Source organism: Dendrobates tinctorius, unplaced genomic scaffold (assembly GCF_039654945.1).
Source record: "Dendrobates tinctorius isolate UK_male_01 unplaced genomic scaffold, ASM3965494v1 ptg000103l, whole genome shotgun sequence".
In the NCBI taxonomy this organism is placed as follows: Eukaryota; Metazoa; Chordata; class Amphibia; order Anura; family Dendrobatidae; genus Dendrobates; species Dendrobates tinctorius.
Window position 1 is genome coordinate 310,048 of NW_027361771.1, and position 16,239 is coordinate 326,286.

At 45.3% G+C, this 16,239-nt stretch overlaps 1 long non-coding RNA gene across 3 annotated transcripts in view; it reads right to left on the bottom strand.

The window, feature by feature from the left end:
* LOC141099853 (uncharacterized) overlaps positions 1-16,239 on the bottom strand; it is a 104,781-nt gene that overhangs the window by 65,190 nt on the left and 23,352 nt on the right. For 2 of the 3 annotated variants that reach the window (XR_012234550.1, XR_012234551.1), the window contains one exon: positions 10,975-11,456. The exons of the other annotated variant lie outside the window; for it this stretch is intronic. This is a non-coding gene — a long non-coding RNA (uncharacterized lncRNA). Of the gene's footprint in view, positions 1-10,974; positions 11,457-16,239 lie in introns of those variants that run through there. 3 annotated transcript variants of the gene reach the window in all.

Here is a 16,239-nt window from a genome sequence, read left to right on the forward strand (position 1 = left end):
ACTGTTCACAATAACAGTAATCTTGACCAGAGCTGGCCAAACTCAGTCATTGTATATTGTGCCAACATATTCTTCAACGCTTTACAGACATTTTTTATCACAGTCTCCATTGGGGTACACGATTTAAACTTACAATCAGTATGTCATTAGATTGAAAGCAAAAATCCAAACTTTTGGTCTCAGGTTGCACTCGACTATGCCTTAGGCCTCAGTTAGACGTTCATGTTGCACACACAGGTTCTATTCTTGTTTTTATCAGAAACAACACGTACCTATTAAAGGGAATCTGTCACCCCTTTTTTGAGATATCATATAATGATATCCTTCAATTGTGTGTCACATAAGGATTCTCTTAGTACTTTTTCTTCCCCCTGACCCTGCACCTTTCATGCAGAATTTCCTTTTTTATATCGGTTCAGATGTATGTAAACTGCCGCTGTCCGGTCCGCTGGGCGGGGCTTATTCACCTGCTCCCCCCCTGTCTTGCTCTACGCATTTCTTCTTGTCTAGAGCAAGACAGGGAGGGGGGAGCAGGTGAATAAGCCCCGCCCAGCGGACCGGACAGCGGCAGTTTACATACATCTGAACCGATATAAAAAAGGAATTTCTGCATGAAAGGTGTGGGGTCAGGGGGGAAGCAAACGTACTAAGAGAATCCTTATGTGAGACACAATTGAATGATATCATTATAGGATCTCAAAAAAGGGGTGACAGATTCCCTTTAAAGTCAATGATGTTGCGTGTTTTCAAGGACTGTGCAATAATCATGGAGACATGTCTGTTTTTTCTGGCAGCAAGGATGTAAAGTACCAATACAGGTCTATGGGTCACAGCTAGCATCCATATACTATATGTGTTTAACATTGAAAAATATAGGAGAAGCATTGTAATTTATTTTTTTGTCCATATGTAAAAAAAACAAACAAAAAAAAAAAAAACCACTGATGACACACTGACTAAACATGGATCCAAAACACTGATGATACAGACACCATAATTTTGCATACATGAAAAATAGTGTATGAGGCCTCAATGCAACCTGTCTGCAAGATGCAAGAGATGCATATGCAACATATACAGTATATTGATTTTTTCTTTCCACCTACAACGGCTGCTCAGTCAGCTTTCTTTGAAGTTTATGAGCATTACCAAACATTAACCAGGGGAATGTGTGACCAATAAATGCTTGTTGGAGCAGAGACATGGGAGACGGAAGCCTGAAGAGAGAAGAGTATTGGAAGCAGCCTATATACAGTATAATGCAATACAGTTGTGGCCAAAAGTACTGACACCCCTGCAATTCTGTCAGATAATACTCAGTTTTTTCCTGAAAATGATTGCAATCACAAATTCTTTGGTATTATTATCTTCATTTAATTTGTCTTAAATGAAAAAACACAAAAAGAATTGTCCTAAAGCCAAATTGGATATAATTCCACACCAAACATAAAAAAAAGAGGGTGGACAAAAGTATTGGCACTGTTCGAAAAATCATGTGATGCTTCTCTAATTTGTGTAATTAACAGCACCTGTAACTTACCTGTGGCACCTAACAGGTGTTGGCAATAACTAAATCACACTTGCAGCCAGTTGACATGGATTAAAGTTGACTCAACCTCTGTCCTGTGTCCTTGTGTGTACCACATTGCGCATGGAGAAAAGAAAGAAGACCAAAGAACTGTCTGAGGACTTGAGAAACCAAATTGTGAGGAAGCATGAGCAATCTCAAGGCTACAAGTCCATCTCCAAAGACCAGAATGTTCCTTTGTCTACCGTGCGCAGTGTCAACAAGAAGTTTAAAGCCCATGGCACTGTGGCTAACCTCCCTAGATGTGGACGGAAAAGAAAAATTGACAATAGATTTCAACGCAAGATTGTGCGGATGTTGGATAAAGAACCTCAACTAACATCCAAACAAGTTCAAGCTGCCCTGCAGTCCGTGGGTACAACAGTATCAACCGGTACTATCCGTCGGTATCTGAATGAAAAGGGACTGTATGGTAGGAGACTCAGGAAGACCCCACTTCTTACCCCGAGACATAAAAAAGCCAGGTTAGAGTTTGCCAAAACTTACCTGAAAAGCCTAAAACGTTTTGGAAGAATGTTCTCTGGTCAGATGAGACAAAAGTAGAGCTTTTTGGGCAAAGGCATCAACATAAAGTTTACAGGAGAAAAAAAAGAGGCAAAGAAAATAAACACGGTCCCTACAGTCAAACATGGCGGAGGTTCCCTGATGTTTTGGGGTTGCTTTGCTGCCTTTGGCACTGGACTGCTTGACCGTGTGCATGGCATTATGAAGTCTGAACACTACCAACAAATTTTGCAGCATAATGTAGGGCCCAGTGTGAGAAAGCTGGGTCTCCCTCAGAGATCATGGGTCTTCCAGCAGGACAATGACCCAAAACACACTTCAAAAAGCACTAGAAAATGGTTTGAGAGAAAGCACTGGAGACTTCTAAGGTGGCCAGCAATGAGTCCAGACCTGAATCCCATAGAACACCTGTGGAGAGATCTAAAAATGGCAGTTTGGAGAAGGCACCCTTCAAATATCAGGGACCTGGAGCAGTTTGCCAAAGAAGAATGGTCTAAAATTCCAGCAGAGCATAGTAAGAAACTCATTGATGGTTACCGGAAGCGGTTGGTCGCAGTTATTTTGGCTAAAAGTTGTGCAACCAAGTATTAGGCTGAGGGTGCCAATACTTTTGTCTGGCCCATTATTGGAGTTTTGTGTGAAATGATCAGTGTTTTGCTTTTTGCTTCATTCTCTTTTGTGTTTTTTCATTTAAGACAAATTAAATGAAGATAATAATACCAAAGAATTTGTGTTTGCAATCATTTTCAGGAAGAAACTGAGTATTATCTGACAAAATTGCATGGGTGTCAATACTTTTTGGCGACAACTGTAAGAGTGTGTTCACACTGAGTTTTTTTGCTAAGTTTTCAGAGAAGATTCTCTACAAGGGTATGTACACATGGTGCTTTTTAGATGCCAGTGTACCCTCATTGTTTTTCAATAAGACTATGTGCGAGGCATATTGCGGGGGATTGTGTGTGTTGCTGAAGCGTCTTCTTGGATGCTTTTTGCAGCGACTTTGTTGACAGCATTTTTTTTTAATTCCATGTATAACATAGTGATGGATTCCAAGCAGCAGACGCGAGAAGAATGGACAGCTCACTTTCAGCCGCTTCACATCTTTTGAAACCTGAAGTGGCCTGAACAGGATAGAGGATATGCAAAGCAAGTCATAGTGACATTGCTGTGCATATGTTTATTCATTTGACATTTTAGTTATGTAAAAATCATACAGTGTGATTTTCTGGATTTTTTAATATTCTCTCTCTCACAGGTGAAGTGTACCTACAATAAAAAAATACAGACCTCTCCATTCTTTGCAGGTGGGAAAACTTGCAATGTCGGCAGTGTATCAAATACTTATTTTCCTCACTGTATATGCAAGATGAAATAGGAGGTGAGAAAATCAGTGGTTCAACTTGAGCAGGGGCCCAAGAGGTAGGGGGCCACTTCTGGCTCCAAAACAGGGGAAGTTGTGCATTATGATAAGCTATTGGACTATAGAGGGCCCATACACTGTTCTTGCACAGGGGCCTCTTCTGTCTGTATCCATCAGTGGATGTTCCTGCATTGCTTGTTGTTCCAGATTGCGAGCATTTCTCTGCTCAGCTACAGTATTTACTTATGAAAATATAGCCGCCACCGGGCAGATTGCTGTGTGTGTGGTCCTCAGTGACTAGGCATATTTAATCCACCCATGATATGTCAGTCAGGATTGATCAGCGGCCCCCTACTCACACTGGTTACTTTTTAATCACAGTGTGTGGGAATATCTTCGCTCTGTGATCTGTATAAAATGAAGCTGCTTTTTTTTTCCTCACAAAAAGGCTTTTCCAACGAAGGAACCTTATTTTCAGATATTAGTGGCCTTTTATTAATGCAACAATTAAAGCGCATTAGAGACTATATACATGGAGGTGAAGTGCTTACAAGAAAGGGGGAATTAGAAATCAATGACTGGCTCGTTGCAGAAGACAAAGTAAAGAATATTTTGTGCCAAAAATGGCACAAATTAATGAGAACTCTGCTATAACCATCATAGGAGAACAACGGCCCACGTGATAAATTTTCTCAAATCTGTCAAACACGCGATACAACAAGATTAGCAATGGTGCAAGTCTTCCATAATTGTGGCAGATGTCATTAACATTTTTAAGCACATTAATGCATTTAATGAATATTCACTTTAAAATGAGAATTCTCTGTTCCATTACCTAAACCCTTCAGAATTTCTATTTCTCATATATTTCTTACTGATCATAAAGTGTAATGTCTTATAAAGACAATCCCTTTGCTGGTATGAGGATCAGCGGATCACTCCACATCTGAGTTATCTAATCCCGACCAATCAGCTGTCGTCACTATAACAAGCCATATCTGATCATTCCAGATGAGTGAATCAATTTGCAGAACTCTGGTCCCACGATCACGACAGTATCTATGGCCGCAAGATGGGAGTCCTGGGAATCCAAGGTATTTTTATTTTATACTAGCTGAAGAGCCTGGCGCTGCCCAGGCATAGTACCTAACTGTGGTTAGTTATAACAAATTATAATTATCCTTCATCCCATAGTCCCGTGCCCATATACCCATCATACATATCCTCCTTCCCATAGTCCCGTGCCCATATACCCATCATACATATCCTCCATCCCATAAGCCCGTGCCCATATACCCATCACACATCCTCCATCCCATAGGCCCGTGCCCATATACCCATCATACATATCCTCCATCCCATAGTCGAGTGCCCATATACCCATCACACATCCTCCATCCCATAGTCCCATGCCCATATACCCATCACACATCCTCCATCCCATAGTCCCATGCCCATATACCCATCACACATCCTCCATCCCATAGTCCCATGCCCATATACCCATCATACATATTCGCCATCCCATAGTCGAGTGCCCATATACCCATCACACATCCTCCATCCCACAGTCCCATGCCCATATACCCATCATACATAGCCACGATCCCATAGGCCCGTGCCCATATACCCATCATACATATCCTCCATCCCATAAGCCCGTGCCCATATACCCATCACACATCCTCCATCCCATAGTCAACCATTATGACATCATAATGAGCGGCGGGGCTTGCAACCTATGATGACATCAGCGTCGCCATGGCAACCATTATGACATCATAATGAGGGGCGGGGATTGATACGCACACACTGTTTCCCCATTATGTAGATAGGGACATTATGACATCATAATGAGGGGCGGGGCTTGACCCGCACACACTTTTTCCCCAGTATGTAGACAGGGGTAAAATTGTTTGGTGAATTGCAACGCGCGGGGTTAAAATTTTGCCTCACAACATAGCTTAGGACGCTCTCGGGGTCCAGACGTGTGACTGTGCCAAATTTTGTGGCTGTAGCTGCGACAGTGCGGATGCCTATCCCGGACATACACACACACACATACTTTTAGCTTTATCTATAATAATCTATAATAATAAATGCCCTAACCAGCTTCCGGTTGTAACAACTTCCGTCCAGCTGTAACCGGTGACGTCACCACACACACACACGCACATGTTAACCCTCAACACACCACACCGCCTCAACACACACTCCTCTCACCTTTCACCTCCACTCACTCTTTCACTCCACATACGTTCCTTTCTCTCATTCCGTTTCTCATACTCACACCGTCATCGTCGCTGCCCCGACATCTTCCTCCGCCGCCGCGATCCAGACGTTCTCCAGGCCGCCGACATGTTCTTGCGGAACGCCATCTTGGATGTCGTGAAGTCCCGCGAGATTCAAGATGGCGTCGCCGCAACAATATGTCGCTGGCGTGGACGACATCGGGATCCAAAAAGATGGCGTCGGCGAAATCTCGCGAGATTACGCCGACGCCATTTTGGATCCCGATGTCGCCCATGCCAGCGACATGTTGTTGCGGCGACGCCATCTTGAATATCGCGGGACTTCACGACATCCAAGATGGCGTCCCGCAAGAATATGTCGCTGGCGTGGGCGACATCGGGATCCAAAATGGCGTCGGTGTAATCTCGCGAGATTTCGCCGACGCCATCTTTTTGGATCCCGATGTCGTCCACGCCAGCGACATGTTGTTGCGGCGACGCTATCTTGAATATCGCGGGATTTCACGAAATCCAAGATGGCGTCCCGCAAGAACATGTCGGCGGCCTGGAGAACGTCTGGATCCTGGATCGCGGCGGCGGAGGAAGATGTCGGGGCAGCGACGATGACGGTGTGAGTATGAGAAACGGAGTGAGAGAAAGGAACGTATGTGGAGTGAAAGAGTGAGTGGACATGAGTGGAGGTGAAAGGTGAGAGGAGTGTGTGTTGAGGCGGTGTGGTGTGTTGAGGGTCAACATGGCAAGAGGTGTTAACGACGTCGGCGAAATCTTGCGAGATTTCGCCGACGCCATCTTGCATTCGTGAAATTGCGTCATTTACCTCACGCCGACTTGCTGTGCGGACGCTTGGCATTGCCTGTACCACCATAACTACTGCTGCCTTGGTCCTATGCCTGTTTACTGCCGGTGTCTAAATACTGGACCAATTTGCCTATACCGCCATAACTACTGCCTTTGTCCTCTGCCGGTGTCTAATTACAGGGCCAATTTGCCTATACTGCCATAACTACTGCTGCCTTTGTCCTCTGCCAGTGTCTAATTACAGGGCCAATTTGCCTCTATCGCCATAACTACTGCTGCTTTGGTCATCTGCCTGTTTACTGCCGGTGTCTAATTACAAGGCCAATTTGCCTCTACCGCCATAACTACTGCTGCCTTGCTCCTCTGCCGGTGTCTAATTACAGGGCTAATTTGCCTCTATCGCCATAACTACTGCTGCCTTGCTCCTCTGCCGGTGTCTAATTACAGGGCTAATTTGCCTCTACCGCCATAACTACTGCTACCTTGCTCCTCTGCCGGTGTCTAATTACAGGGCCAATTTGCCTCTACCGCCATAACTACTGCTGCCTTGCTCCTCTGCCGGTGTCTAATTACAGGGCCAATTTGCCAATACCGCCATAACTACTGCTGCCTTGCTCCTCTGCCGGTGTCTAATTACAGGGCCAATTTGCCTCTACCGCCATAAGTACTGCTGCCTTGCTCCACTGACTGTTCACTGCATGTGTCTAATTACAGGGCCAATTTGCCTCTACCGCCATAACTACTGCTGCCTTGCTCCTCTGCCGGTGTCTAATTACAGGGTCAATTTGCCTCTACCGCCATAACTACTGCTGCCTTGCTCCTCTGCCGGTGTCTAATTACAGGGCCAATTTGCCTCTACCGCCATAACTACTGCTGCCTTGCTCCTCTGCCGGTGTCTAACTACAGGGCCAATTTGCCACTACCACTTCATAACTACTGCTGGGCAATTACAGGGTCAATTAGTATCTGTTTACTCTACAATACTCCAGGACGCCTTCTTCACTGCCAGATAACTGCCAAATAGACTCCTTTACCTGTGCCAACATGAGTCATAACAAAAAGTATGCCAATGCCAGTGAAAGGAAAGCAGCTTTAGCACTACGACAAAAACAACGCCGTGCTAATGAGACTCCTGAGGAAAAACACCATCGCCTTGAGAAGATTAAGGCTTATAAACGCCGTCGCCTCACACACGAATCCCCTAACTCTAAATCCATAAGATTGGCTGAAGAAGCCTCTGCACGCCATCACCGCCGACAACAGACGGCCTCTTCCTCATCATTATTATTAGACTCACAACAGGATGCTTCCACATCAGCATGTGGAACAATTTACTGCTACACTTCATCCCATATGCCGTTCACTGACATAACTAATCAGCAATCTGTTTCTGCCCTATCAATACCACCATTCAATACCGATGCACAGTATGCCAATGCCAGTGAAAGGAAAGCAGCTTTAGCACTACGACAAAAACAACGCCGTGCTAATGAGACTCCTGAGGAAAAACAGCATCGACTTGACAAGATTAAGGCTTATAAACGCCGTCGTCTCACACACGAATCCCCTAACTCTAAATCTATTACATTGGCTGAAGAAGCCTCTACACGCCATCACCGCCAACAACAGACGGCTTCTTCCTCATCATCTATAATAATAAATGCCCTAAGCAGCTTCCGGTTGCAACAACTTCCGTCCAGTTGTAACCGGTGACGTCACCACACACACGCACATGTTAACCCTCAACACACCACACCGCCTCAACACACACTCCTCTCACCTTTCACCTCCACTCACTCTTTCACTCCACATACCTTCCTTTCTCTCACTCCGTTTCTCATACTCACACCGTCATCGTCGCTGCCCCGACATCTTCCTCCGCCGCCGCGATCCTGGATCCAGACGTTCTCCAGGTCGCCGACATGTTCTTGCAGCGACGCCATCTTGGATTTCGTGAAATCCCGCGAGATTCAAGATGGCGTCGCCGCAAGAACATGTCGCTGGCGTGGACGACTCGGGATCCAAAAAGATGGCGTCGGCGAAATCTCGCGAGATTACGCCGCCATTTTGGATCCTGATGTCGTCCACGCCGGCGACATGTTCTTGCGGCGACGCCATTTTGGATCGGCGAAATCCCGCGATAGTCAAGATGGCGTCGCCGCAAGAACATGTCGCCGGCGAGGACGACGTCGGGATCCAAAATGGCGTCGGCAAAAACTCGCGAGATTTCGCCGACGCCATTTTGGATCCCGACGTCGTCCACGCCGGCGACATGTTCTTCCAGCGACGCTATCTTGACTATCGCGGGATTTCACGATACTCAAGATGGCGTCGCCGCAAGAACATGTCGCCGGCGTGGACAACGTCTGGATCCAGGATGGCGCCGGCGGAAGATGTCGGGGATCGTGGAGCAGCGGCGATGACGGCGTGAGTATGAGAGACGGAGTGAGAGAAGGTGTCGTATGTGGAGTGAAAGAGTGAGTGGAGATGGTGAAAGGTGAGGAGTGTGTGTTGAGGAGTGTGTGTGTTGAGGGTTAACATGGCAAGAGGTGTGATGCTATTGCATCCTCCCGATGCGATAGCATCGGGCCATAATCTAGTAAATGCCCTAAGCAGCTTCCGGTTGTAACAACTTCCGTCCAGTTGTAACCGGTGACGTCACCGCACACCTCTTTCCATGTTAACCCTCAACACACCACTCCTACTCAACACACACACACACTCCTCAACACACACTCCTCTCACCTTTCACCATCTCCACTCACTCTTTCACTCCACATACGACCCCTTCTCTCACTCCGTCTCATACTCACGCCGTCATCGCCGCTGATCCACGATCCCCGACATCTTCCGCCGGCGCCATCCTGGATCCAGACGTCCTCCACGCCGGCGACATGTTCTTGCGGCGACATCCCGAGATACTCAAGATGGCGTCGCTGCAAGAACATGTCGCCGGCGAGGACGACGTTGGAATCCAAAATGGCGTCGGCGAAAACTCGCGAGATTTCGCCGACGTCATTTTGGATCCCGACGTCATCCACGCCGGCGACATGTTCTTCCGGCGACGCCATCTTGAGTATCGCGGGATTTCAGATACTCAAGATGGCGTCGCCGCAAGAACATGTCGCCGGCGTGGAAGAACGTCTGGATCCAGGATGGCGCCGGCGGAAGATGATGTCGGGGATCGTGGAGCAGCGGCGATGACGGCGTGAGTATGAGAGACGAAGTGAGAGAAGGGGTCGTATGTGGAGTGAAGGAGTGAGTGGAGATGGTGAAAGGTGAGAGGAGTGTGTGTTGAGGAGTGTGTGTGTTGAGGGTTAACATGGCAAGAGGTGTGATGCTATCGCATCCTCCCGATGCGATAGCATCGGGCCATAATCTAGTATATTAGATAGCGCTAACATATTCTGCAGCGCTTTACAGTTTGCACACATCATTACTGTCCCTGATGGGGCTCACAATCTAAATTCCCTAACTGTATGTCTTTTGGAATGCGGGAGGAAACCGGAGTACCCGTCGGAAACCCACACCAACACGGGGAGAACTCCTTGCAGATGTTGTCATGGGTGGGATTCGAACCCAGGACTCCAGCGCTGCACCACTGCGCTGAGCCACCGTGCTGCCTAGGTATGCATGACATACACATGACATCACGCTAAGCCTGCTAGTCAGAAGATGCAATGGAGATTCTGTCAGGAAGGAGGCCGGTTCTGAGGAATCCCATCTGACAACCAAAGGTAACTGGTGTGTTTGCTGAACAAGAGTAATGTAAATCGATTTGCTCATCTCTACTGGTCATTCATACTTTTGCAGTAAAACTAATATTTATTATATGGTTAGGCTGGCCTTATACGTCCATTTTATTTTATTCTTTTGCATATGTGAAAAATGGAGCAATTTTCACCAGTGTTTTGGATCTCATTTTCTTCAGTGTTTAGTCAATGTGCCAGTTTTTACCATCAGGGTTGGGATATAAGACAAAATACTGTAGAAGTTGGAGTCTTGTGTAATAAATCTTAAAAAAGCATTAACAACAGTAAAAAGGGGTTCCCGACAAGGGGAAACTCAAGTAAAGGAAGGCACATGCAACTAAATTAGGGTAAGCGATGACATAAATCGCTAAGCCCAGTGTCCTGGTAAGTCCTCCAATGGTCCACCAGTAGAAGTCAGTGAATTAATGGCTGGAAAGGACACCTTCATTATATGGTCTCCTCCTCTTTTGGAAAGCATATACTGGAAGCTGGATACCAAGCTTCAGGTTTGTATTTTTTTTTTATTAAAAACAATTTATCGCATCAAAAAAAAAAAACAAAAAACCCCTAAATAACTGATGGACATTTCTCAAAATTGTCAAACTGTCAGTGTAAAACGGACAGCACAGTGATGCAACTAGGAAGCCATCGTCTTCTGTCTGAGTTTTTCACAGACCCATAGACATGAACGGTTGAGTTTCAGCTGTGACTAGACTCAAATTTAGACATGTTGCACTTCTTTTTATTTGTAGATAATCTCCAAAAAACAACAACTTGTGAACATGTGTAACAAACTACAATGAGTGCATGATCAATCTGTGAAAAACAGGGATATAACACAATCGAGAAAATCTAACATTGCAGTTAGGTCCAGAAATATCTGGACAGTGACAAGTTTTGGCATTTTAGCTGTTTACCAAAACCTATTCAAGATACAGTTATATAATCAATGGAAGTGAAACAGACCATCAGTTGGTTAAAAAACAGTGGCCAAATCAACAGTTTGGTACATTCTGCAAAAAAAAGCACATTGGTGAGCTTCTGAACTAAAAAGGCCTGGACGTCCACAGAAGACAACAGTGGTGGAAGAAAGCAGAATCCTTTCATTGGTGAAGAAAAACCCCTTGACAACATCCACCGAAGTGAAGAACACTCTCCAGGAAGTCGGGGTTTCAGTATCCAAGTATTCCATAAAGAGAAAACTTCATGAGAGAAAATACAGAGGGTTCAGCACAAGGTACAAACCATCAATAAACCTTAAAATTAAAAAGGCCAGAGAAGACTTTGCAAAAAAAAAAAAAAAAAACAACAATCTAAAGAAGCCAGCGCAGTTCTGGAAAAGCATTCCTTGGACTGATGAAATGAAGATCAACCTGTACTATAATTATATGAATAACAAAGTAAAGCGAAGGCTTGGAATGGCTCATGATCCAAAGCACACATGCTCGTAAAACATGGTGGAGGCACCAGTGGAGGCTTCCAGTGGCACTGGGTCACTAGTGTTTATTGATGATGTGACTGAAAACCAGAGCAGTGGGATGAATTCTGAAGTGTACAGGGCTGTACTTTCTTCTCAGATTCAACCAAGTGTAGAAAGGTTGATTGGAGGGCGCTTCACAGTACAGATGGACAATGATCCAAAACATACTGCGAAAGCAACCCAGGAGTTTTTTTAGGCAAAGAAGTGGAATATTCTGCAATGGCCAAGTTAATCACCAAATCTCAACAACATCGATCATGGATTTCACAAGCTTAACGTCAACAGGAGGATTTTGCTAAGTAAAATACAGACACTGTTAGGTTGGCACTGTTAAGCCCCCGTCACACACAGCGAGATCGCTGCTGAGTCACAAGTTTTGTGACGCAACAGCGATCTCGCTGTGTGTGACACCTATCAGCGACCGGACCCCCGCCGGGTATCGCTGATCGTTCTGGAAAGCCCTGGACTTTTTTTGATCTTTGGTCTCCCGCTGGCCAGCACGCATCGCTGCATGTGGCAGGCGGGAGATTAACATTTTCTTGAGATATTAACACTTTGTTTTCTTTTGTATATAGCTCTTAAAAGACTGGCTACTGCTGCCTCTTAATCCTGGCTTCAGCGAAATGCTTAAAAATTAGCGTGCTTTCACATTGCGTTTAGACATGTGTTCAAAGGCTTCATCGGGATTCGCATTTGAATCCCCCCAGAAAATGGAATTTGGACATATGTACCGACGGGGGTCGTAAACTGCAATGGTGCTGGCAGTCCACTACGTCCGAGTGTCCGCCTCCAGTAGGTGTACACTCCCGAAAATGATGCATGACAGAGAAAACGTTCACTCTGTCTGCACCATTACAGTCTATGGCTGTCGGCACATATATCAGAATCCCGTTTTTCGGGTGTTCGGACGCAAGCCCCGACGGGGCCAAGGAACGGGTGCCTGAACGCAATGTGAAAGCACCCTAATTTTTAAGCATTTTGCTGAAGCCAGGATTAAGAGGCAACAGTACACTCCAGAGATCTTAGCCAGCTTCAAAACAGATTTTATAACCTCAATAGTGTTCTGCTGTCTAGTAGTGGTGGTCAGTCTTCAAGGCAATGTACTTTAAACAAAAGTTTTAATATCTCAAGAACGGCTGAAAATGTTAATAAGCAGTAAATTGCTTGTATTTACCAACATTATGGATTTATGAAGATGGGAATAATCCTTTAAATGGTGGCTGATGTCAATGACTGCGCAGAAGGCACACAATATATCATGTGCAGCATTAACTTACATCAGTTGCATAGCCAATGACCTCCCTTATTGACTGAGGGTAATGCAACCAAGTAGGGTCTGAATGTTATTTTTAGTAGAGCTTTCTGGCCAGTAACAGTTTACCAACAATCTGGCACTCCTGAGATTGGAAAAGAGTTTTAGCCACTTTAGCACTGTAAAGCCACGTTGAGTCTTCGGTCAGTATTTTACCTCAGGATTTGTAAGCCCTGTTTCACACTTCCGTTTTTTCAAATCCGTCAAAATCCGTTGGTTTCCGTAAAAAAACGGATCCGCCATTTTTTTGCAGGATCCGTTTTTTTTGTCCCATAGACTTCCATTAGTGGTTACCGCGGATCCGTCAAAAAAACGGATCCGGTTTTTTAAAAACGGATCCGTTTGCATCAGTTTCCGTCAAAAAAACGGAAACGGATCCGTTTGGCGGACACAAAAACGGAAGTGTGAAACAGGCCTAAGCCAAAACCAGGAGTGGGTGATAAATCCAGAAGTGGTGACAGGTTTCTATTATACTTTTCCTCTGATTTCCCACTCCTGGTTTTGGCTTACAGATACTGAGGAAAAATACTGGCCAAATACTGAATTTGGCGTAACAAAGATTCCTTCAGTGAACAAATAGGTAAGGGATGACTCTGTTTAAAGTGAACCTGTCAGGTTGGAAATGCATATGGCATCTGTTGCGAGAGCATCGGATGCGATATACTAATGACCCTCGGCTCCAAGTGTCATGCTACTGTGCTTCAAGCCTCTCGCACAGATGCGGAGGAGGCAGAAAGATAGTTTCTGCATCTCCTCTGCTGCCAGCGTCGGAGTATATCGCACAGAATGATATACGCATTGTACGGTAGTGTGACTCCAGCCTAAGAGTGGGAGACTGTACTATGCTGTTCCTACCCCTGAAGACACCACACAGCTCTACAAGTACTAGGAAGGGTGCCTTATCCTCTGGCGTACAGGGAATGATGGACGTGGAACCTCGTGAAGGGAAGTAAACGGATCCTGGATGCACTGAGAGACTGGATACAAAATTCCTAAGGCTGACAGGAACAGGAAATATACAGATAGTCCAGGAGGAGTGGATAGTAATGCTGAAGATGTAGTGTTCTAAGGAAACAAGGAATAAAAAGTGTTATGTCCAATACTGCGTTGTTACAGTCTGAGGAACTTGAACTGTCCTGTAAACTTTGCCTATAAAACGAACTGTGTTCCCTGAGTTATGTGCGGCAGCTCTTGAAGATGGAGGGCTGCGGCCTACAAGTGAGTGTGGTGCACCTGGTAGCACATTGAGACTGCGACACGATTTTCCTAAAGTGCCAAGTCGTAATGGAGCGGGGCAGCTTGTCCACGTGTGAGGGGGTGAACTAATGCCCTCGGTCACTTTACAGTAGGAAAAAAATCAGTTTGTTTTATGCAATGAAAAATCTGCTGCTGCGCAGTCTGGTCCAGTGGGCGGTCTTATCAGTGATTGACAGGTTTCCTTTTGTAAGTGTGCATGTTGTGATGGCTGTCAATCACCAATTAAAACCACCTACCTGACAGGATTGCACAGAAAGAGCAGGAATAAAATTTAAGTTTTACGGAGTCTTTTCCCACACCACTATATACAGTGGAGACAGGAAGTATTCAGACCCCTTTACATTTTTCACTTTGATTCATTGCAGCAATTTGGTAAATTCAAAAAAGTTCATTTTTTTCCTCATTAAATGTACACTCTGCACCCCATCTTGACTGAAAACAGAAATGTAGAAATTTTTGCAAATTTATTAAAAAAAGAAAAACTGAAATATCACATGGTCATAAGTATTTTGACCATTTGCTCAGTATTGAGTAGAAACACCCATTTGAGCTAGTACAGCCATGAGTCTTCTTGGGAATAATAATGCAACAAGTTTTTCACAATAGGATATGGGAATCTTCTGCCATTCTTCCTTGCAGATCTTCTCCAGTTCTGTCAGGTTGGATGATGAACGTTGGTGGACAGCCATTTTCAGGTCTATCCAGAGATGCTCAATTGGGTTTAGGTCAGGGCTCTGGCTGGGCCAGTCAAGAATGGTCACAGAGTTGTTCTGAAGCCACTCCTATGTTATTTTAGCTGTATGCTTAGGGTTGTTGTGTTGTTGGAAGGTGAACCTTTGGCCAAGTCTGAGGGCCAGAGCACTCTTGAAGAGTTTTTTATCCAGGATAAATCTGTACTTGGCCACATTCATGTTTCCTTCAGTCGAAACCAGTCGCCCTGACTCTGCAGCTTAAAAACACCCCCATAGCATGATGCTGGCACCACCATGTTTCACTGTTGGAATTGTATTGGGCAGGTGATGAGCAGTGCCTGTTTTTTTCCCACACATACCGCTTAGAACTTTTTGGTGATAATTCTATCTCCATCTCATCAGACCAGATAATCTTATTTCTCACAGTCTGGGAGTCCTTCATGTGTTTTTTTTTTTTTTTTTTAAACAAACTCTATGCGAGTTTTCATATGTCTGGCACTGAGGAGAGGCTTCCGTTTGGCCACTCTGCCATAAAATCCTGACTGGTGGAGGGCTGCAGTGATAGTTGACTTTGGGGAACTTTCTCCCATCTCCCTACTGCAGCTGTGGAGCTCAGCCACAGTGATCTTGGGGTTCGTCTTTTCCTCCCTCACTAAGGCTCTTCTCCCATGATTGCTCAGTTTGGCTGGACAGCCAGGTCTAGGAAGACTTCTGGTGGGCCCAAACTTCTTCCATTTAAGGATTATGGAGGCCACTGTGCTCTTAGGAACCTTGAGTACTGCAGAAATTCTTTTGTAACCTTGGCCAGATCTGTGCCTTGCCACAATTCTGTCTCTGAGCTCCTTGGCCTGTTCCTTTGACCTCATGATTCTCATTTGGTCTGACATGCACTGTGCCACGAAGTGACTGACCAATGCGACACGACCCAAAGATTGGTCGGTCACCAAACAGCAAAACAAAAACACACCAAGGGACACAATTACAACGGTGGGCCCTGCGATAGGGAATGGGGAAATGGACACCTCGTGCACTCTCCTAAGGATGTGCCCTTATCCCCCTGATGTCCCTATACAGGTTTTTTCAACCTGTTGCCGAACAGGATACCTAAGCCCTCGCTTACCTTGCACCAATGCCTAAGTAAGGAATTGGCAAGGAAAGACACTGGTCCCGCCGCTGCACTGATCGAACACAAGGTAAGGTAAGACAGACAAGGTAAAGGAAAACAACACTTAGCTCTCTGCTGC